Consider the following 21,283-nt stretch of genomic DNA (forward strand, 5'->3'; position numbering starts at 1 on the left):
TGCTTGGGGTCGTGATGCCCTTTAATGCTCAGTACAGGCTGTGTCTGCAAAGAAGACTTCCTGCCCTCAGGGGTGACTGACCACCCCCTCACACCTCAGCAGCAGCAGCTGGACCAGTGCCTAGGGATCTGCTGGAGAAAGGTCAGGCCCTTTGGGTTGGAAACTCTGGACTGGCCTATATTGTGCCTCAGGGGGAATACCTGCTGTTACCCTGTCACCTGTAACTGTGGGACAGCAGGGATGTGGGACTCGAGGGGTCCTATGGTCTTTTGAGTGTTGGGTTAGGTGTGGTTCTAGCTCCTTTTGCCCCAGTAGAAGTCACCTAGACCAATCTTAACCCCCCGGGGACAGCACAAGACACTTGCTATAGGCACGGAAGCCAGGCAGTGATGTAAGATCCATGCTATAGAGGCTGAGGTGGTAAATGAGCTGGGACACATCGTGGCCCCCTCACTGAGTCTGCTGGAGAAGGCAGCGGCCTGTTGTGGTTCGGGGAAATTGGTCCTGCCTGCCCCAGGATGAGGCCCCCACAGCAACAGGGACAGATATGGCTGCAGAGAAGCTGCTGGAATTCTCCTTAGGTCCTCAGCAGAAGGGGAAAAGGAGAGGACCCAGGCTTTAATAGGCTGTCTCTTGAGTGACAAGATTAATGAGCGCCAAGGGTGGGTAGTATTAATTACGATCGTCAGGCTCAAAATCCTATCAGCCTCCCTTTTCAATTAAAAGCTATTATATTTCTCTGCTAAGGACAGGATTAGCATAGCAGTAGAGTGGGGAAACCAGTGGGGTTACGCAAGTAGGGAGGCACCCATCAGAGACCTACATGGGGAGGAGGAGCAGTTCCTGAGTCCCCATTGTGTGCAGGTGGGCACCCTGGCACCATCTGCTGGGCATGGACCGGGTGCTGGCTGCACCTGGCTCAGGGCCACCCTCCGGGGAGCAGGTGCTTGGCTCTGGCTCACAGAGACAGATACCGAGTGCTGGAGAGTGAGCATGGCTCCTGAAAGGTGGGCAAGCACCTGTGCCAGCTCCTGCCACCTCCAACTGCATCCACCCTTTGCTCACTTCTGGAGACAAGTCCCTGTCCCTAGTCCTAGGAGATGTCCAAAGAAACCCTTCCATCCCTGTGAGTCAATCTTCCCTCACTTTGGTTCCTAGTTCCCGGTGCATGGCAGGTCCTATGGGCTGAAGCGTATGGGTAGCAAGGCACTATGGGGGCTAACACTGGGAGAAACAGGTGGGGAGGAGGCAACCTGGATGCAGATTCCCCATCTGTCAGCTCAAAGATGCCCTAGAGGCACAACTGCTTCCTCTGGTCCCCCAACTCATTTAGCTACAGCTGGCATCACCTTCATTCTTTTGACAGATTATGAAATGGAGGCTACAGAGCCAGAGCAGGAGGGACAGAGTTCATACAGGCACACCACCAGCCTCCTCTGCGGGGTGCCAATCTGGATCCCACAGTCACTGTACCCCCTGACTGCTGAGGGGGAAAGCAGGGCCCCAAGGGCAGATGTGGGTGGGGCCAGTTGTCAGGGAGCAGACAACAGGCCAAAAGGACTGCCTTCTCAGTGTCTCTGCTGGGGACAGGATGCCCCTCCTGTGCCTGGCACCCCCCCTTTCACAAAGTCAGCACACACCCTTTGCCAGGCTGTCCTTTCTTGGAAGCTACTCCTGTCTGGGGTGCTGACCAATGCCTTTTGCTAGGGCCCTCCCTTCCACCCCATGGGTGCTGATGGTCTGCCTCCTGCCTTCACATGCGAGTCTAATTCCATGTAACCTCTACACCCCATTCCAGGCTGGACTTCGGGTTTGACACTTCCCTGGAAGAGGGTAGGCAGGCAAGGGGTGGAGTCGGCCTGGAACTGGCCTTCCCTGTGATGTGGGGACAGGCGTCCGCCCTCCTGACAGGCAGCTGCTCCACTGACTATGACTGCGGCTGCCAAGAAATCCAGCACAGGGCAGGCTTTCTGATTTTTCAGGAAAAGCCAGAAATCCAGGTTTTAAAGTGAAATCTCCCATTTTTTAAATGTTGGCAACAAATCCACATAAAACAAAATAACTACTGTGTGGGCTGAGGCCATGGGGCGACACAGTCTGTGGTTGGTCTTAGGTGACCTTTCTGTGGGCGTCCACATTCCAGGCTGTCCCCTCCTGGTGAGATCAGCCACTCACTATCTCACTCACTCACCCACTCTCTTATTCACTTACTCTTCCACTCACTTGTTTACTCACTCACTCCCCCAAGGTCCTGCCATGGTCCCCTTTCTTCAGGTGGAGAAATGAAGCCAGTGAAGAGGACATCCTGTTCCAGCATCTGACCTGAGCCCAGGGTACCCAGAGGACCTCCCTGGGCAGGACCTCCAGCTTCAGTCTGACTTAGACAGTCTCCATTGCATGGGTCACACCAACCACTGTCCCTGTGGGGGCCAGGGAGGAGGGCTGGAGCACCTGAATAACCTACATTCATCCCTTCATCTGTGACAAGCCCTGACTCTGTGGGCAGCAAGGGGTGGTGTTAGAGACCCTGCAGCAAGCCCCCCACACACACTTGCTGTGTGTTTTTCTTTAATCAATGGGAGGAGGGAAGAAGAGGGGTATTTTGCCAGGACTGGAGAAGGCATTGTAACCATGTTTTGATTTGATGGTGCCAGGGTGCAAGTGAGCTAAGAGTCTTCTACCTCTGGCCTTTGACAAGGATGTGGAGGGAGGGCCAGTCTGGGGCCAGGGAGGAGCTGTGGGGGTGGGGTGGGGGTAGGGGAGGAGCACAAAGCCCGAGTGAGCCAGCCAATAGGGACCAGAGTGAGCTTGGAAGAGAGACAGAGAAGAGAGAGTCTCCAGAAAGCAAACGAAGAGACAAGAACTCTGTACACACACAGAGAGCTCATTGAATGGAGTTAAGGGTGTCTGGAAAGGCCATTTTGAGCCCATGGGGTCTGTTCACTCTAACTTCTTAGGGCTGGCCCCTCCTATGGTCAGATAGCCAGTCCTTCCCTCTCAACCTTTATTTTATTTTATTTTATTCATTATTATTATTATTATTATTGCTACCAGAGCTATTGTTGTGGATCTTGGTGCCTGTAGGACCACTCTACCATTCCTGGTGTTTTTTTTTTTTCTCCAGGGTTATTGCTGGGCTTGGTGATGAATCCATGGCTCCTGATGGCCATTTTATTTGATAAGACAGAAATTGAGAAGGAATGGGGGAGATATAGAGGGAGAGAGAAAGAGAGATACCTGCAGATCTGCTTCACTGCTTGTGAAGTGACCCCTTGCAGGTGGAAAGCTGGAGGCTCAAACCCAGATCTTAGCTCAGGTCCTTGCACTTCACAAGTGTGCACTTAGCTGGGTGTGCCACTGCCTAGCCCTCCCTAGTGGTCTTTTACCACCTTTTCTTGAAAGATGCAGAGAGAAACAGAGAGGGAGGGGGCAGACAGGAAGAGAGATAACTACAGCACTGTTCCACTGAAGCTTCCCCCGCCCCAAGTCCTGCAGGTGGGGTCCGGGGAATTGAACCCAGGTCCTTGCACACACTAATATGCATGCTCTGCTAGATGTGTCACCACTTAGCCCCTCATCCTAAGTCTTTTTTCATACCAGAGGAGTGTACCTCTGGTTTCTGGTGAGACTGGGGCTTGAACCTGAAGCCCTGCTGCCTCAGGTATGAAAGCCTATGTGCAGAGCCACTACACTAGGTAAGCAATCTGCTCACATCCTAAATCTTAAACTCCCTGGACCCACTTTCTTTTTTCAAACTTCATCCCTGGTCAGAGAGATAGTTCATCAGGTAGGGTATGTACCTTGTCATGCCTATGGCCCAGCTTTGAGTCTCAATATTATATGGGAGGTGCCATGCGACTGGGGCAAGTTCTGGTGCTATGGTGTCTCTTTCCATCTCTCTCTGAATGGAAGAGCTCCCCAGAAGGCCATGTGGGAAGCCCCAGTTTTGCAAACAGACAACCCCCAAACCAAAATAAAACTTCATTCCTGCTCCAGGAAGAACTAAAGGTGGTGGTGGTGGTTGTGGGAGCTGGATGGCGGCATGCTCAATAGAGCAAACACTTTCTCATGCGCAAGGACATGGATTCAAGTCCCTGATCTCCCCTCCCCTGCATGTGGGAAGCGTCACGAGCCCCGGAGCAATGCTGCAAATATCTCCCTTTCTTCCTTTCTATCTTCCCCTCCCCTCTCAGCTCCTCTTTATCTCTTTCAAAAAATAATACCAATAAATCTTAAAACAAACAAACAAACAACAACAACAACAACAACAAAAACTAAAGGGAACCTGGGGAAATGGTGCCTTCACTACAGAAGGTTGAGAGGCCACAAGAGGTCTAAAGTGAGCCTAAATGTCCAAGGCAACAAGGGAACAAAGAATCTTGGCATATTTCCATTATCTCACCCAGGGGAGCACAGGTTAGGGCCAGTTAGGGCTCCTAACCCCACCTCACTGTGCTGAGATGAAGAAGAGATTGCGCATTAACTGCCTGCTGTGTGGTGCTCAGTGGCTGAATCTCCCCCATCCCACACCCCTATATTATAAGAAAGTAACAGGGGCTCAAAGAGGGGAGCACAGTGTACAGGTCACTGCATAGGGACCTCCACTGTGGGAGGTGGGGGGTCAGTACTCTGCCTCCACATCTTGGAAAAGAAAGTCCTCCCTCCACAGCCTGACCTGTGCCTGACCTGGCCAAGCCTTGGTGCTGCCACCAGATTTGGGGGGCTCATTCCCCACCCATACAGGAAGCCACATGGACTGAAAGCTGGGGGACCTGCTGCCCAAGTTCCTCTTGCCCCACCCAGACTACCAGCAGCTTCTCACCCCACTGGGAAGGAGCACCGAAGGCCCAGTGTGAAGAGTTAGTGAGCAGGGCCAGTATCAGGCAGGAAAGAAGGACGTGTTATCTTTCTATAGGCAGATGACAGGTGGCCCTGACCTGGGATGGTGCTGACCTGAGGTGACCCAACCATGGAGGAATTCTAGTTGGTAATGGATTAACCTTAACCTAGACTGACCATATCTTGGGGCGACCCTGACTCAGAGTGACCGTGTCCTGGAGCCAGCCTACATCGCTGACACTCTGGCAGTTTGGTAGGGGGCAGTGACACTCGTGGGCAGGTCTAGGAGATGGATGAGGAGGGGGCCAACATGTGCTATCTATACACCAAGCATGGCTTGTCCCCACTGCCCTCTGTGTCCAGGAGTCAGGAGTGAGCTCTGCTTCACACACAAGATAGCCAGATGCTGCTCCTGACCTCTGTCCTGTGGCATGCAATGCAGGGCAGGTCCCTATTGGTCCACCCTGCTATACCCTGCACTCATACTCCACCCCTGTCAGAGGGGTGGAGTATGAGTGCAGTATGAGGCAGCTGACTCAGAAAGGGGGCCTTGTTCCCTCTGAGCTGAGGCTATAGGCCAAGAGATCCCTCTTGTCAGGGTGGATTGGGAATAGAGGGTGATGGTCAGAGTACAGCTCCCTATTCCTTTGCTGTGTGACCCTAGCCCCCTGACTTAACCTCTCTGAGTCTCATATACACAACTATAAATGGATCAGACAGTCAATCCTGCCTCACTAAGTCTATAAGGTGACAACACTATGTATGTTAACATTTATTCTAGCTCCAGGAACATGATCTTTTTGGAAGCACCTACTCCTACTGCCCCAACGTGGCTAGAGGGGTCTGGAAACAGGTGGGGACTTAGAGATGGAGAAAGTGATGACATACAATTTTCTAGGCTTCTGGGGGGGTCAGGCAGTAGCACACCGGGTTAAACTCACATAGTGTTAAGCTCAAGGATCCTGGTTTGAGCCTCCCCCAATCCCCACCTGCAGGAAGGGTCGCTTCACAAGTGGTGAAGCAGGTCTGTAGGTGTCTATCTTTCTCTCCCCCTCTGTGTCTTCCCCTTCTCTCTGTTTCTCTCTGTCCCATCTAACAATGACAGCAGCAGCAACAATAACAGCAACAACACAAGAACAACAATGGAAAAAAAGACGGCAGCCAGGGGCAGTGGATTCATAGTACAGGCACCGAGCCCCAGTGATAACCCTGGAGGCAAAACCAAAACCAAAACCAAACAAACAAAAACCAAAACTCTAGGCTTCTTTCCCCCATCATAAAAGTGCATGTGATGCCACCTATTCCTGTCACCCATGCCCCTCAGGGGTTTCACAGCTGAACTATTTCTGGCAGCCTGGGAATCTGAACCAGCCCATGAGGACTTCTTCCCCCCACTCCCAACACACACACCCTTCTCCCCATCCTGTGGAACAATCAGTGCCTGTCACCAGGCATGCAACCCTCCTCTCCTCCTTCAGTCAGGTGCCATCTAGTTGGGGGATTCTAGATGTTGGTAGAGAGAGGGGAGGTAGCTGTGCAGTTCATTTTCTAAATGTCACATCCAACTGAAATGTCCATCATGGAAACAGGCCTGGGGAGGAGGAGAGGTACTTCTGCCCCATCATGCACCTGGGGAGGAGACAGTGGGTGGTGAATGGCAGGAGGGTAAACTGAGGTGCAGACTGGAGTGTGTGTGTGTGTGTGTGTGTGTATGTGTGTGTGTGATTATGAGATGTGTGTGTGTGTGTGTGTGTGTGTATGTGATTATGAGTGTATCTGTGTGAGTAAAGACAGCCCTACAGAACTCCTGCCTGCTCTCTGTCTCTGTAAAGAGCACCCTGAATTTTGGTGAGGATGTAGTGGCCCTTTCAGGCAAATGGAACAGGTGGTCACATTGCCAGGGAAGTACAGCTGAGGCGTGATTGCTTATGTTACTTGGCTTGGCCTCCACATGTTCACTTCTAAGCTCTTCACCTCTCTGCTGGATGCCTCCATTCCATGCTGTGCTCCCTGCCCTGTGCCCCTGCCCCACCGTTTCTGGGTTTGTAAGAGCTGACAAAGGCCTGATCTACACATGCCTACCTCAGAGTGGGATGCTGGTATGTGCAGGGGGTTGGAATTTAGTTTTTTTTCTTCTTGGGTGGAACTGGAATTTTGATGAGGTCTTTCTGTTCTCCTAGGCTGATCAGATCAGAGAATCAGCAGACCCTAGGGAGGGAGAGCAGTCATGAGGGCTTGGAAGAGCCCCACTGCTCTGCCCACTTGTCTTTTCACCAGACATACAACTAGATAAGGGAGATGATAGGGGTGGGTCCAACTCCAATAGGGAGGACACAGGATAGGGGGAAGATACCCTAATGCAGGCTGGGAACAAAGTGCCTCTCTGCACCCTAGCTCCTAACAGACATAGCTGGCACCTTAGGAGAATTCAGAGAGGGTGCCAGGCATGTCCTATCAGAGGGAAACCATTGACATTGGGCTTTTCAAACTTCACATGCCCATGAAGCATCCTCCATACCTTCTAGATTCCTTCACCTCTTCCCATCTCCCCCCTCATCTTGCTCCTGTGAGCAGCTGCCACAATACATGACCATTCACATTCCTCTTTCCACTTGTTCATTTGAGCTAATCTGCCCCTAGTGTTGAGGGATGGGCAGGTTCATCAGTGTGTCTGCTATGTGGTCAATGACTGCAAGCAGTAGTAATTCATCCACCCACCCACCATCTATCATTTACTATCAACTCACCACCATCCATCCACCCATTCACCTATCACCCATCATCATCCATCCACCCTCCATCACTTATCTGTCATCACCCATTCACTATCCATCCACCCACCCACCACCCATCACCCACCCATCCACAATGCCCAGAGAGAAAGGATGTAGAGGAGAAAGGTGGAGCTGAAAGAATACAGGGTTGACTGTGGGCATTGTCTGGGAATATGACTGGTTCTGGCCTGATGCCTGTCATCTGGGACCTCCCAGTCCCATGGACAGTGGTCCCTCTCTGTTTCCACCACTTACATTACCACAAGGACATGCAAAACACAGTTTCAAGGTTGAGCAAATTAGCATAATAGTTATGCAAAGAGACTTTCATGCCTGAGGGTCCCAAGTTCAATCCCACCATCCCCATAAACCAGAGTTATGCAGTGCTCTCTCTGATCTTACTCTCACTCTCTCATTATCTCTCTTATTAAAATAAATTAGCTAATTTAAAAAATACAGTTTCATAGTCTAGCTAACTGGCATTCTGAAGAAAAGGGCCTGGTGGTGGTGCCATGGATGTGCAGGGAATGATTGTGGGTTTCCTTTGGGTGTCTGCACAGATCTTCCACCCCCGCCCCCCACTTTGACTCCTACCCCACCTTGGCCTCCCTGTGGTTGGGATAACTAGCCTGGGCCATCTAGGGATAGGTGTCCACTGGGGATGGTGGACAGTCTGGATGCAAGGGTGCTCACAACTGATAGGGCCACAGCTGGGACAGATACAGATTTACAGGATGGATCAGAGTGGTAAAGAAGCAGGTGACAGATTCATACAATGGGTCCTGTATCCCCTCCTCATACCTGTGTAATCTGGGGCAAGTGATGGCAGCACTAAGCCTCAGGTGGACATGACTGTGTTACAGCATTATCTACAGAGAGCACCAGGAGACCCACCAGGCAACATGGATAGAACCCTCACACACACAGATTGTAGCCATATGCAGTGTTATTGTTACACACACAGAAACATGACTGTTATGTATTATACAGGTGGACACATAATACATGTGCATGCAAGTATGTACAGACCATGGGCATGCATGTACTTCCCTCACAGCTTTCTCACTGGCTGGCTGTGGTCAGATGAGAATCTTTCCCTTTGCCACAGTTTCCTTAAGGCCTGTCTGCAGATTCTGCCCGCAGGTAGGAGGACCCAAGAACAACTGGAAGAGTGGGAGAAAGAAAGCACCATAGTCAATCTGAGGCTGCCTAGGCCAGGGCATGGTGGTAAAACCAGGTCTCAAAGTGAAGAAACTGATGCAAGTCAAGATTAAGTGAAGTTGTGATCCAAGGGGTAAGAAGAGAGGCCTGGTTGCCTTTGGGTGGGCACAAGTGCCTGCAAGGACCATGGGATGGAGACCAAAAGAAAACCATGGTAAAGGGAGTTCCTGAGCCTCGAGTCTCCCAATCTGGTGCTCCTACTTCACTGACATAATATCTGTACATCTCAACCTCCAGGCCCCTCTGGGTTCAGAGAGCTCAATGACCATGGAAGAAGGAAGGGATACCAAGCACAGCCTCACTGCCCCAGGGCACTGTGCCCTCCTCATAGTCTTCCCTCCCCAGATTGCTCTAGTGGCCACTTGTGGTTCCTGGATATCTGTAGCAAGTGAATGAGACTAGAGTGCTTGAAATGCTGGGCCTTCTAGGACAGAGTATGAAGTAATGGAAGAATGTGAAAATTATATATATAATATTTTTTTAACCAGAGTACTGATCAGCTATGGCTTACCATGGTGCGGGGGATTGAACCTGGGACTTTAGAGCCTCAGGCAAGAGAGTCTCTTTGCATAATCATTATGCTATCTACCCTCCACCTATCACTGATATTTTTGAAAGTGCAGATTACAGGGAACTGAGAGATAGTTCACTTGGTAGACACAGGCTTTACCATGCATGAGGACCTGGGTTTGAGCCCAGGGCCAACACCTGAGAACACCAAGCATTGGGGAAGTCTTACAAACAGTAGAGAAGTGCTGTAGTCTTGCTTATCTCCCTCTCCTCTTTTCCCTCCCCATATATTTGGGGTAAAAAAAAAAAAAAAGAGTTCACTGGGAGTGTTGGAATTGTGCAGGCATGAAGCCCCAGTAAAACTCTGGCAGGAAAAAATGTGTAGAAATGCAGAGTACATGTTGAAACAGGTGTATTTGGGTTGTTGGGTTAAATAAGACATATTATAAGAGTTCTCATATCACTTGTCTCTTTTTTGAGTGTGATCACTAGAATGCCTCAGACCCTGTTACTCTGGGTGGTGGGAGAGGAGAGTGTCCTTTCCATCTGAGGCCAAATGGTTGCTGTGACTTTGGGACCTGTCAGCCCCAAGCATGTTTGAGGAAGCAGCATTTATATCACTTTCTGCCAAGTCAGCGGCACAGACTCTCCCCAGAGTGTTCATTGACTACACGGGTTCTCAGTCCCTTCCTGGAAGCAGAACATCTGGGATCCATCACAGGGGGATACTGAGGCTGGAGAGGTGCGAGCTGTGAAAAACCTGCCTAGCTGACTATCACTATCTCCTGCAGTCCTTGTGGGGCTCAGAGTCTTGGGAGTGTGTTCAGCTTCCTTTTTCAGTTACAGGCTCCTGGTGACAAGACCTGGGAGCCTGGGCCTGAACGTGCAGGCTGGGCACCTAGATCCAAGCAGCAGGCAGACCCTTCAGAGCCTTTGAGACTTTAATTACTCCTCAGGCACCAGCCCGGCATAAACACAGCATAGACAGCCAAGAAAAGCACGCTGCAGGGCCGGGAGCCTTCCCAGAGCTAAAAGCAGCCCGGGCGGGCACTGAGCAGGCGGCAAGCAAGCTGAGATGCTCAGATAACAATCAGCTGCACAGCCCCGAGCTGACCCTAGCGTGGGCACGCTCCCACTCCCCAAGAGGGGCTGCTGTAGCTAGGTTTGAGCCGCCGGCGGCCATCCTTCCGCTGGGAGGGTACTTGGGGCCAGGCGGCAGGAATGCACGTGGGCTGGTCCACGTTGAGACTGTATTTATAGATGGGACAAGCTGCCAGTCGGGTGGCACCCTCAGGGTCAGCTTCCTGCCAGGCCCCAAGGCCAGATGTTTACTGAGATTGCAGAGACGACCCACCCACACATGCCTGATGCTTTCCACAGCTGTTCTCTGGCCTGATGGACCCCCCCAAGCTCAGAGGAGGTGGTATCACGACCCTCATTCAATCTCAGTCTTCTGGGGACTCTAGGAGATTTGGGACTATGTAGCACAGGGCAGAACTAAAAGGCAGCGATGGAGAGTCTGAGAGATGGAATATCCAACAGAGCGGATATTCCTGGGGTTGGGGCCTGGCACTATATGGGAGTACCAGGGAGGCAGTGGGGAAGCTCTGTAGATGGTGGAGTGGTGCTGAGGTGTCTTTCCTCTTCCATTTCTCTCTAAAATGAACAACGGCACATGGATGGTGATACTGCACATACGCAGGCTATGCAGTGAATTAAAAAAAAAAAAAACAGCAGAGGAAAGTCAGGGTGATATCAGAGGTAAGTTTTGAAGGATGATTAGGAGTTTTCCAAACATCCCAAGGAGAGAAAAATAGTGTATCAGTGAGTGAAGAGAGGGATAACTTGGGATAGCTGTTGCCCAAGTGCTTAGAACACAGCACCTAGGGATAAAAAAGATCAGGATCGGGAGTCGGGCGGTAGCGCAGCGGGTTAAGCGCAGGTGGCGCAAAGCACAAGGACCGGTGCAAGGATCCCGGTTTGAAGCCCAGCTCCCCACCTGCAGGGGAGTCGCTTCACAGGTGGTGAAGCAGGTCTGCAGGTGTCTATCTTTCTCTCCTCCTCTCTGTCTTCCCCTCCTCTCTCCATTTCTCTCTGTCCTATCCAACAACGACAACAACAATAATAACTACAACAATAAAACAACAAGGGCAAGAAAAGGGAATAAATAAATAAAATAAATATTTTAAAAAAAAAAAAAAGATCAGGATCCAGAGGATAAAGTTGTCAAGACTTGGCAGGTCTGGGTGAAGAGGGAAGATTGGGTTTAACTGCTGGGGGCTGAGGGGGCTGATGCAGGAAACAGACTATATTCTGTCCTGGGGTTCAACCCTCATTTTTTAAAATAGAGGCATAAAGAAAAAAGAACAGTCTGGAGGGGCTTCCTGAAGGAAGCAGGCAGGAAGTGCTGGAGGGCCTGGGATGGAGGAGCACCATGTGAGTACACTCATCAGGGATTCCACAGTGAAGACAGCTCAGAAACCAAAGGTGGCTTAAGGTCAGTAGCACAAGCAGCTGGCGGAAGTGAGACACATCTCCGGGGTGAAACAAAAGGCACGCCATGAAAAATCTAAATCATCTCACAGATTTTACATTGATTACACACTAGAGTGATGATGTTTTGGCTGTACTGTGTCATATAAAATTAATTCCACCTGTTTCTTTCCATGCTTTTCAACATAGCTATTAGAACAATACAAGTGACCTGTGACCTTGCGTTATATTACATGTGGGTTACATCCCATTATACCCTGCATATAGCTCATATCCTAGTTTATATTACATGGCATTCTATGCTGTATACCACATTCACCTCAGTTTCTGTTTCTGTCAGACTGTTCTGACTTGGATGCAAATTCAGCAGCACAGGGTTTAAAATACAGTTTTAAAATCCCTGGATTCATTGTCCTGAGTCAGGCCTTCTCTAAAAGGCCTCCAAGTGGGTGTGAAGCTGCTACTCTGCAGGAAGGAGTGTGGGGGCCTCTACCACAGGTGACACTTGTCCCTCCCTTCCCACCCTGCCCCTGCAGGGTCTTGCCTTTCTTTGCTAAGAGGACAAGCCTAGCTGGGAGGACAGACTGTGAATCCTGACTGTCTACAACACTGGCTTTAACCTTGCTTTTCCCAAGGGCTTTGCCTGCCAGCTGGAACCTGAGTCCACAAATGGTTAAGTTCATATTAAACAGTGGTGTCCACCTTGCCTCTATGACTCTCCTGGTGAGGAAGAAGTGAGACATGGGGACTTTGAAAGCCCAGGTACTCACAATGCAATCACTGCTGGCCACTTTCCGTGTACCCTGAGTAGGCTCTCATGCCTCATGGTTCTACTCTGCAGTAAGGAAAGCAAGGCATGAGAGGGGTGTGGCCCATCCATGGTTACAAGGCACTAACCTGTAGCTCCCCTCCATTGCTTCCCATGCATGCAGAGGACATTCCCAAAATTTAGAGTGGCCAGGGGCTGGGGACCCCAGCCCAGTGGTCATGAGGACTCTCTAGGGGTTCATGTCACCAACTCAAGCTGTCTCTGAGCCTCTATGCCTCTACTGTTTTCTTTATCTGGAGGCTCCTTTCCTTTCTGGAGTGCTTGGTCAACCCCTAGTTAGTTGTCAAAACCCAGCTCAGAGACCCCTTACTCCAGGAAGACTTTCTAGAATCCTTGCACATGGAACTGTCTCCCTGATCTCGTCTATAGTTTCCTCAGTCCAGCAGGCCACTGGAGCATCTCCACAGGTGATTCCTGTGGCAGTGGGCAGCTTTGAGACTCAGACCTGACCAGCTTTGAGGGCATGCCTGAAGGAACTTGGGAAGTTACTCATGAGAGTGGCACATGGTTTCATTCTATAACGGAGACAACAATGACAATGATGGGTCTGTAGAAATAATTTGGGGAGCAGCTCCAGAGGCCAGAGTGATCTCCATTCCCATACCAAGGAGCCATCCCAGAAAGGCAAACACAAGCACTTTAAACTTGGACATGTGTATTCATGCAGTGCAACACACAACAGTCAGGTGTCAGAGAGAGCCAGCATCTGTTCCCAAAGAAGGTGGACAGTGGAGGCCTGGCACTTGGCAGTGTGGGGCTGCTGTGGGATGGAGTGAGGGCCTCCATCTATGCTCCCTAGCTCTGCTGTAGGAGGTCCCAGAAAGAGTTGGATAGAGGAAGGCACGGCGTGGTAGCAATTATGGAAATGTGCTGAGCAGACACACTGATGGGAACAGTGTAGAAGTCTGAAGTCACTAGTGTACCAGCATGGTTTTCCTTTTTCTTTATCTCTTCTTGTTTTTCTATTATTTATTATTATTATTATTTACCACCAGGGTTATCTCTGGGGCTCAGTACCTGCTTGATGAATTCACTACTCCTGGTAGCCATTTTTCCTTTCTTTTTAATTAATTAATTAATTAATTAATTTGCCTACAGTGTTATTACTGGGGCTCAGAGCCTGGACTACAAATCTACTACTCCAGGCAGTCATCTTTTTTGTTGTTGTTGTTATTGTTGCTATTTTTGTTGTTGTTAGAAAGGACAGAGGGAAATTGAGCGAGGATGGGAAGACAGAAAGGGGGAGAGAAACACAGACACCTGCAGACTTGCTTCACCACTAGTGAAGCTACCCTCCTGCAGGTGGGGAACTGGGGGATCGAACTGGGATCTTTGTGCAGTTCCTTGCAGTTCACATTATGTGCCCTTAACTAGTGTGCCACTGCCTGGCTCCATTTCTTTTCTTTTCTTTATTTGATAGGACAGAGAGAAATTGAGAGAGGCCAGGCACACCTGGTTGAGTACACATTTATAGTGCACAAGTATCTGGGTTCAAGCCCTTGGTCCCCAGCTACAGTAGGGGAAGCTTCACAAGTGGTGAAGCCGTGCTGCAGGTGTCTCTGTCTCTCTCCCTCTCTAGCCTTCTCTGACCTCTAAATTTCTCTTTGTCTCTATCCAATAAATTAAAAAATCTTAAAAAGAGTGAAATCGAGAGAGAAGGGGGAGGTAGGAAGGGAGAGAAACAAAGAGACACCTGTAGTGCTTGCTTCACAGCTTGTGAAGAATCCCCTCTGCAGATGGGGAGCAGGGGCTTAAACAGAGGTTGTTACACCTGGTAACATGTACACTTAACCATGTGTGACCATGCCTGACCCCCTTCTCCCTTTCTTCTTTTAAAATTATTTTAAAAAATATTTTATTGGGAGATTAATGGCTTTCAGTAAATAGAGTTATTGGTACATATGCAAGATTTCTCAGTTTTTGGCAAAACACTCTCAACCTTTTCCCTCCTTACTTTTTAAAAGAATTTATTTATTTATTCATGAGAAAGATAGGAGGAGAGAAAGAACCAGCCATCACTCTGGTACATATGCTGCTGGGGATCAAACTCAGAACCTCGTGCTTGAGAGTCTAGTGCCTTAGCTACTGCACCACCTCCGGGACCACATCCCCCCTATTTTTTGATAGGGTCAGAGACAGAGAGAGAGAGAGAGAGAGGAAAAGAGAGACACACAGAGAAAATGAGATACCTGTGACATAGTTCTAGTGATAGTGAAGTTTCCCTGCTGCAGGTGGGGGTGGGGGTGGGGGAGCTTGATCAAGGATTGTAGCACATGGTAACGTGTACTTTATTGGGTGCACCACCATTAGGTTCCCTACTTATTTACTAATATGAGAGAGAGATGGAGAGACAGAGAGAAAGAGAAGGAACCACAACATCATCCTGGCACATTTGATATGGAAGATCAAACTCAGAACCTCATGGTGCTCTACCCACTTCATAGCCTCCTGGGTCACACAGTACAGGTTTCTTTGGGGGACAGAGATGATCTAGAACTGGGTGGTGGTGGCAGTTGCACGACCTGTGACTGGACTAACCACCACTGACTACTCTTCATAAAGTTGTCTGCAGTGTGGATTGAATTTCAACAGGACTCGCAGGCTCTGTGCACAGCATGAGGGGGGATGCTGGATGCATGTCCCCAACACTGCACTTAGTCCCAGTTCCTGAGCCTCACTGTTCACAGTCCTGGCCACTCCATGCTGACCCCTGCCCACATCCCCACCCCCAACATGGCAGAGGCTCTATGCCTGTGCTTGGAGCACATTGGCCCTGTGGCCCTGGAGGAATGCGGAAATGCCACCGTCACAGTCTGCAGGGGCCATGCCCAGGCGGGGAAGCCTCGAAGGCCGCTCATGAATGCCCATTCTGTTTAGCCGCCTCCTGCCTGTGAACGGTTTGGACAGGCTGTGAGCAGGCGGCCAGGGACAGAATGTCTCCTGTCCTGCTGCTGGTTCTTTCCCGGGCACCCGAACAGGCTGGGGGCATCTCCCTCACTGTGCTTCACTTTTCTGGGGCCCAGGGGTGTGTAGCTGATAACTACTTTGACAATAGCCTCTCTGCTGATCAGACCATAAGGCAGACCCCCTAAAATCACTCCTTGTTCTGATGCCAGGTAGTCCGCAGCCTCCCACCCTAATCTGGAAGGGGGATGTATGGTGGTTGAGAGTCTCCCTTGGGCATGATGGGGGTACAGTGGTAGGTGGGGTGGGGGACTAGGATCAGACAACTGGGTTATGGCAGGTGACACCCCAGCCCCAGACAAGCCCGCCTTCCAAGCCTGCACAGTCTAACCTCAGGCTCCATGGCCACTGACCGAGCTTATATTTGGATATCTCCTCCCCAAAGCCAGCCCTGTTGAAACAGCGATGTCATTCCTAGACCACTTCAATCCCCACATGCCGGATGAGTAACCGGCAGGAACCCTGTAGTTTGACGCCAGGGTCACAGCCCCCATCACAGCTCACTCTCCCCCTCTCACAAGCCAGGACTCACAACCACAGGATGGCAGAGTGGGCAGGGCTGGAGGCGTTGAAGAACATCTGGAGGCAGGAATTGGGGCTCTGACCACAGCCAGGATCCTGGGGTAGGTTCTGTTTCTGCCCCCTCTCCAAAGTTGGCCTGCTGCCCCTGGACCCTGGGGTGTCCTCAAGAATGATGTGGACCCAGAATATAAGACCCCCAGTGCTTGGCAGCACCTGAGAAGGAAAAGGGAACCCCAAATCAGTAATGACAATGGCCTGGTTCTCAGAGAGGCAGCTTCCAGTGGATGTCAAGCAACATCCTCATGAAGAAGATAAGCATCTACAAGCACATACATCTAAAGCAGGTACCTCTGAAGTCTAGAAGACAGTGACTCCCTGGGTAGACACAGCCTCAGGGTGTGTATGGGAGGACTAGTAGATAGAATATAGGTTGAGTGCCCCTATGCAGTGACCAACTATACAGGCCCACCTTTCCTTCCACCCACATAATAGTGAGTTTGTAGATGATTTGACATGTAAATGAAGCACAAGATTGCCAGCTGTTCCCAAGGCTCATACCAATCAGCCACTCCAGCAAAGCCACCATGGTGAGTGGTGGTGATGAACTAACATGGAAAGAGGTCAAAGACACAGGCCTGGGCAACGGCAACTCCATTCCTTTAAGAGAATGAGGCAGCAGTAGAATCTTAGAAGTGTCCGACCAGCCTGTGCTCAAGTTCCTGGTACTTATGTGAGCAGGGATGGGGCTCTGAACATGTCTTGGTGGGGGGGGACAGCCTGATGTGTGATGCTGAGGGCAGAGCAGAGGGAGAAGAGAGACATAAGACCTGGTGTACAGGGCAGGAGGGCATGGGGGAGGTGAGAAGGACCCCAACCATCATGGAGAAGAAGGGGAGGGTGCACCTGGTTGTCCTAACACATGGGCCAGGAGCAAGTAATGTTCAAATCATCCTCCAATTTTTCCCACTTGAAGTTCTAGAGTGAACCATAGTGAAGGTGGGCTGACAGACCTGGGGATGAGGGTGCTGACTGGCATGACTAGACAAGGTAGCTGTCCTGACACCGTCCCTTCCATCACCATCCTGGAACTCTAGCCCTAGCCCCTTTCCCAGACTCCTTGGCACTAGCTCACAAGCTGCTCACTGGGTACACCTCAGCCCATTCCAGGGTTCCTGTGGGGCCTCCCCATTTTCCCAACAGGGAGACAGTACTCACAAACTTTGTGTCCTACCCATATAGCCCCAGCAGTCCTATTCAATTGCCCCCCTCACTTTCAGCCCCCAGTGTGACCACATCACAACTCAGTGAGAGAATCAGATCAGGGTAGCAAGCTCAGCAGGGGTGCAAACTGACAGGGAAGCACCACACTTTGATACCACTCCAGCCATCACTCGTGCCAGGACTTCAGAAGGAGGTGAGTACTGGGTTCTGTTCCAGGTCAGCTTGCATACAGGACTGATTCCCTCCAGCAAATGTGGAGACAGGCAGAGGCGCCTGGAAGGAGCAGCCTGTGCCTGACCTGGGGTGTCAAGTGAAACGTGCAGGATCTGCAGAGATTAGACCTCCAGAGACATAATCTCACTGCTAGCATTCTGCAGAGGCACCCGACATGAAGCCTAGTTTTTGTGTAAAACTTTTGAGTGCATTCCAGGGGCAAGACTTCTGGGTTAGAGGTTGAGCTCTCCATCCCTGGAGGTATTCAAGCAGAGGCAGTAACCTGGAGGCAGGGAGACAGATGGATGGTATCGATGAGGGAGCTGACAATCCTGGGACTTGCACTGTGGGGGCTGCAGCTGGCCTGGGGTCCAGGTCTGGGGAGACACACCCTCACCTGAGGCCCCTATGTGGGATGTTGCCAGATACACGGTTTCCCTCTCAAGTTGTTCAACCTCCTAGTCACCCCCTCACCCTCACCTTCACCACCCCCACTGGGCCTATGATATGATCCTGTCAGGCTACCTCCCTTCCCTTCAATGAAACTCCTCCCCAACTTCCTGAGGTTCCCTGCCCAGCACTGTCCTGGCAATTTCCTTATCTTATCTGTTATCAGGAAGGCGGGAGTAATGGCGGGTGGGCAATCTGTGCAGGACAGGCGAGGGCCTGCATCCACATCTACTCAGCCCACAGCAGCCTGCTTGGAGGCTACAGTGGGTCTGGAGGGGGTCCATGGCTCAGGGCTCACTTCCTCCACCCTCTGGTCGTCCTCTAAAATAAGGGGTGCCAACCCATCCCAGGATACGATAAAACCGTAACACGTGGCACAGCCCCTGCTTAGAAAGTGTAGGTTTAGCTTGGGTTCTGGGGGAGTTTACCTCAGCGCTGAGGGGGCCGGTGGAGATGATCAGGCACAGTGACCCCCTCGCCCCCAGCAGTGTCCACTGATCACCACAGGCTTGCCCCCATGACGCCTGTCGTCGCCCAGACCAGGGGTGCAAGGGCAGGATTCCAGTGGCTTCGGGAAGCCCCCGGGCCCCATAGGCCTACTCTTCCGGCTGCAGCCGCCGCGCGGCGCCCCATCCCCACGGGTCTGACTCCGGGGCGCTGAGTTGGCCACGGGCGCCGTCCGGGTGTGGGCGCCGCGTGGCTCCCCCGCAGGAGTGCGGCAGCATAGACCCCTCCCCCCCCCACTCCCTCTGGTGCCCTCAGACCCCACCCAGCCCAGCGCGCTGCTTCTGCGGCCCGGAGAGCGCGCTCAGTGCCCAAGCGCTGCGGTGCCATCACGCCCGGGGTGGCGGGAGGAGGGGACTACCGGGTCCACGCACCAAGGGCTCGTACCCGTAATGAATGAACAGGCTCGGGGGGTCCCAAGCGCACGGCCTGGCACTGCCCCCCAAATCTCCAGTCAAGCATCCTGCTCCCCGTTTTCTGGAGGGGCGCCCTCGATTCCCGGAGCCCCCGGTTCGGGATTCTGACGGGCATGCAGCTCCTGGCACTTGGGCTGCACTTTGCGAAGTGCCCCGCAGAGCTGGCGAGAGCCTGCAAAAGCTCCTGGCTGGGCTGAGATTGAGCCCCCACGCACGGCGTCAGCGGAGATGCACGTCCAGGCCAGGCGAGCGAGTCGCCGCAGCAAGGGCTGGGAGGGAGGGTCAGTTCGGCGGCCTCCCCGGGGCGCACCAGCGGGGCGCGGGGAGGGGGCTGGGCGCAGGCAACCAGGTGGCCCCTGAGGTTCCCAGCCAGGAGTCCCTCTACCCGAACCAGTGGCTCTGTCCTGGGAGGCGCAGGCAACGCATCCACACTCACCTCCTACTCCTACTCCTCCGGCCCCGCTCCGCTCGCCGCGCTGGCGGATACGAATGAGCTCCCGGAACCCGGCCCAAGCGCAGCCCAGCAGAGGCGCCGTCCTCATCCCTGACCGCAGGCCCGCCCGGGCCGCGCACACGGGCTGCCCGCCCGCCCGCCCGCCGGGCACCGAGCCGCCCCGCCGCCGCGCAGTGCTCTGCCCCTCCGGGGCGGGGTGGGGAGAGGAAGGGGCCACCTCCAACCGCTTCCCAGGTCGGCCGCTTGCTGGCCAAATCCTCTCAACAGCTCTGCAACCCGGTCGGTGCGCCCAGCCCCCGCGCCCCCGTGGGCCCCCAGGCACTGGGCCGGCTTGGGTTACAGGCTTAGCCCCCTGGCCCCCACCCCAGCTACTGCAGTCCCACTCTTCCTAGGTGTGGGTTTCACGGCATCCACCCTGCTGGTGGGGCCCTGGTGGGAAAGGCACCACTCTACCCTGCCCCGGCCCTCTTGCCCTACCGTTTGGGGTACTGCTCACAAGCCAACTTGGCTTTAGAGGGACTTTCATCTCTGCGGGGCGGGGAGGGGGAGGAGGAGGGGGAGGGGAGCCTAACTATCCTCCTCTACCTCCATCTCCTCTTCCAGACCTCCAGGTAACCACACTTTAACCTTGTTCCCAGGAGTCACACAACTGTCTCTTAGACCAAATTTGAGACTCATCCCCTGCACACCCCCCCCCAGAGTAGCACTACACCTAGGGGTATTCGGATCTGGGTGTGGGAGCGAATGCTTTCCTAAATCTGTCTTTGCTCTGAATTCTGAAACATGGGTGGGGGGTGGGGGGGGGAGACAGACAGATGGCTAGAAGGGGAGGGGCCTTTATGGTCACCTGGTTAATAGCTTCAGGGGACCTACTCAAGGTCATATTGAGTGTATATGTGTTTTCCTGGGGTGGAGTATGGGGGGAGCAGCAGCAGGGGGGCAGCCCATTACCCACTGTAGATGAAGCCAAGGAGGGGATGGGGGGGCTTCTAAGAGGTGAAATGTGGGTGTTTTCCTCCCATTACAAAAAGGCTTCCTTTCAGAATTGGGCCTTTGAACCACACTCCCCTGAGGCTTCTTTAGCAGCGGGAACTCCCCAAGTTCAAGTTTCATGCCCTGGAGGAACACCTTTCTTATGTAAAGCACAGTATGGGGAACCTCAGGGCGTTAGCCCAAAACACTGCAGGGACCCAGGAATGAGTGGCTCTGACCTCCCTGCCTTACTTCCCAGTTACAATGAACTGAGCAACTGCAAATCCACCTCCACTTTCCAATGACTTGGGAAGGCAGTTCCAGAACTTCCTGCCAGCTGCCTTGAGGACCTGAATGAATGAAGGGCTCAGGGCTCATATTTCTGGGCACTGTAGGGGTCTAAGATCTCCTCTCTCTCTCTCTCTCTCTCTCTCTCTCCCTCTCCGTGGGAAGAAAGCTTAGCAAGGGACTGAGCACCCTTGTGAGTTCATCCCTCTTTCAGTCAAGTAGGCTCTCTGTCATTCTCAGTGTAGGGGTCCCCTATTTCAAGTCCCAGAGTTTTTCCTTCCTTGTCTGTCCTGACAGTTCATTCTCATTCCTAAAATTCAGCTTCAGAGAGAGAGAGAGAGAAGTACACACACCAACCTTAAGGTGCATCTGAGCTCTCTCTGGGTGTGGGAAGCAAGTTCTCTCTGGAGCTCCTGGAAGCTGGGAAGCCCTTACTTTATGCAGCTGTGGCCCTGCCTGAGTTCTGGGAGCTGGGGAACAGAGACCCTCCTATCTTGCAGGAGGATTGGCTAGAACTCACTAAAGCCACACAGAGGGCCACTGTCCCACAGAGCTGGGAGCTCAGCCCTCCAGGTTCAATCCTGGCAGGTTCCAAGCACACCCTCCCCCCCCC

At 52.3% G+C, this 21,283-nt stretch overlaps 1 protein-coding gene across 2 annotated transcripts in view; it reads right to left on the reverse strand.

Moving 5' to 3' along the window:
* Positions 1 to 19,819, reverse strand: part of ZNF469 (zinc finger protein 469) — a 38,516-nt gene extending 18,697 nt beyond the window's left edge. For both annotated transcript variants that reach the window (XM_060185027.1, XM_060185026.1), the window contains exon 1: positions 19,393 to 19,819. The gene's annotated coding sequence lies outside the window, so the exon portion shown is untranslated. The remainder of the gene's footprint in view (positions 1 to 19,392) is intronic.
* Between the last annotated feature and the right edge of the window lie 1,464 nt (positions 19,820 to 21,283).

Source organism: Erinaceus europaeus, chromosome 2 (assembly GCF_950295315.1).
Source record: "Erinaceus europaeus chromosome 2, mEriEur2.1, whole genome shotgun sequence".
Lineage (NCBI taxonomy): Eukaryota > Metazoa > Chordata > Mammalia > Eulipotyphla > Erinaceidae > Erinaceus > Erinaceus europaeus.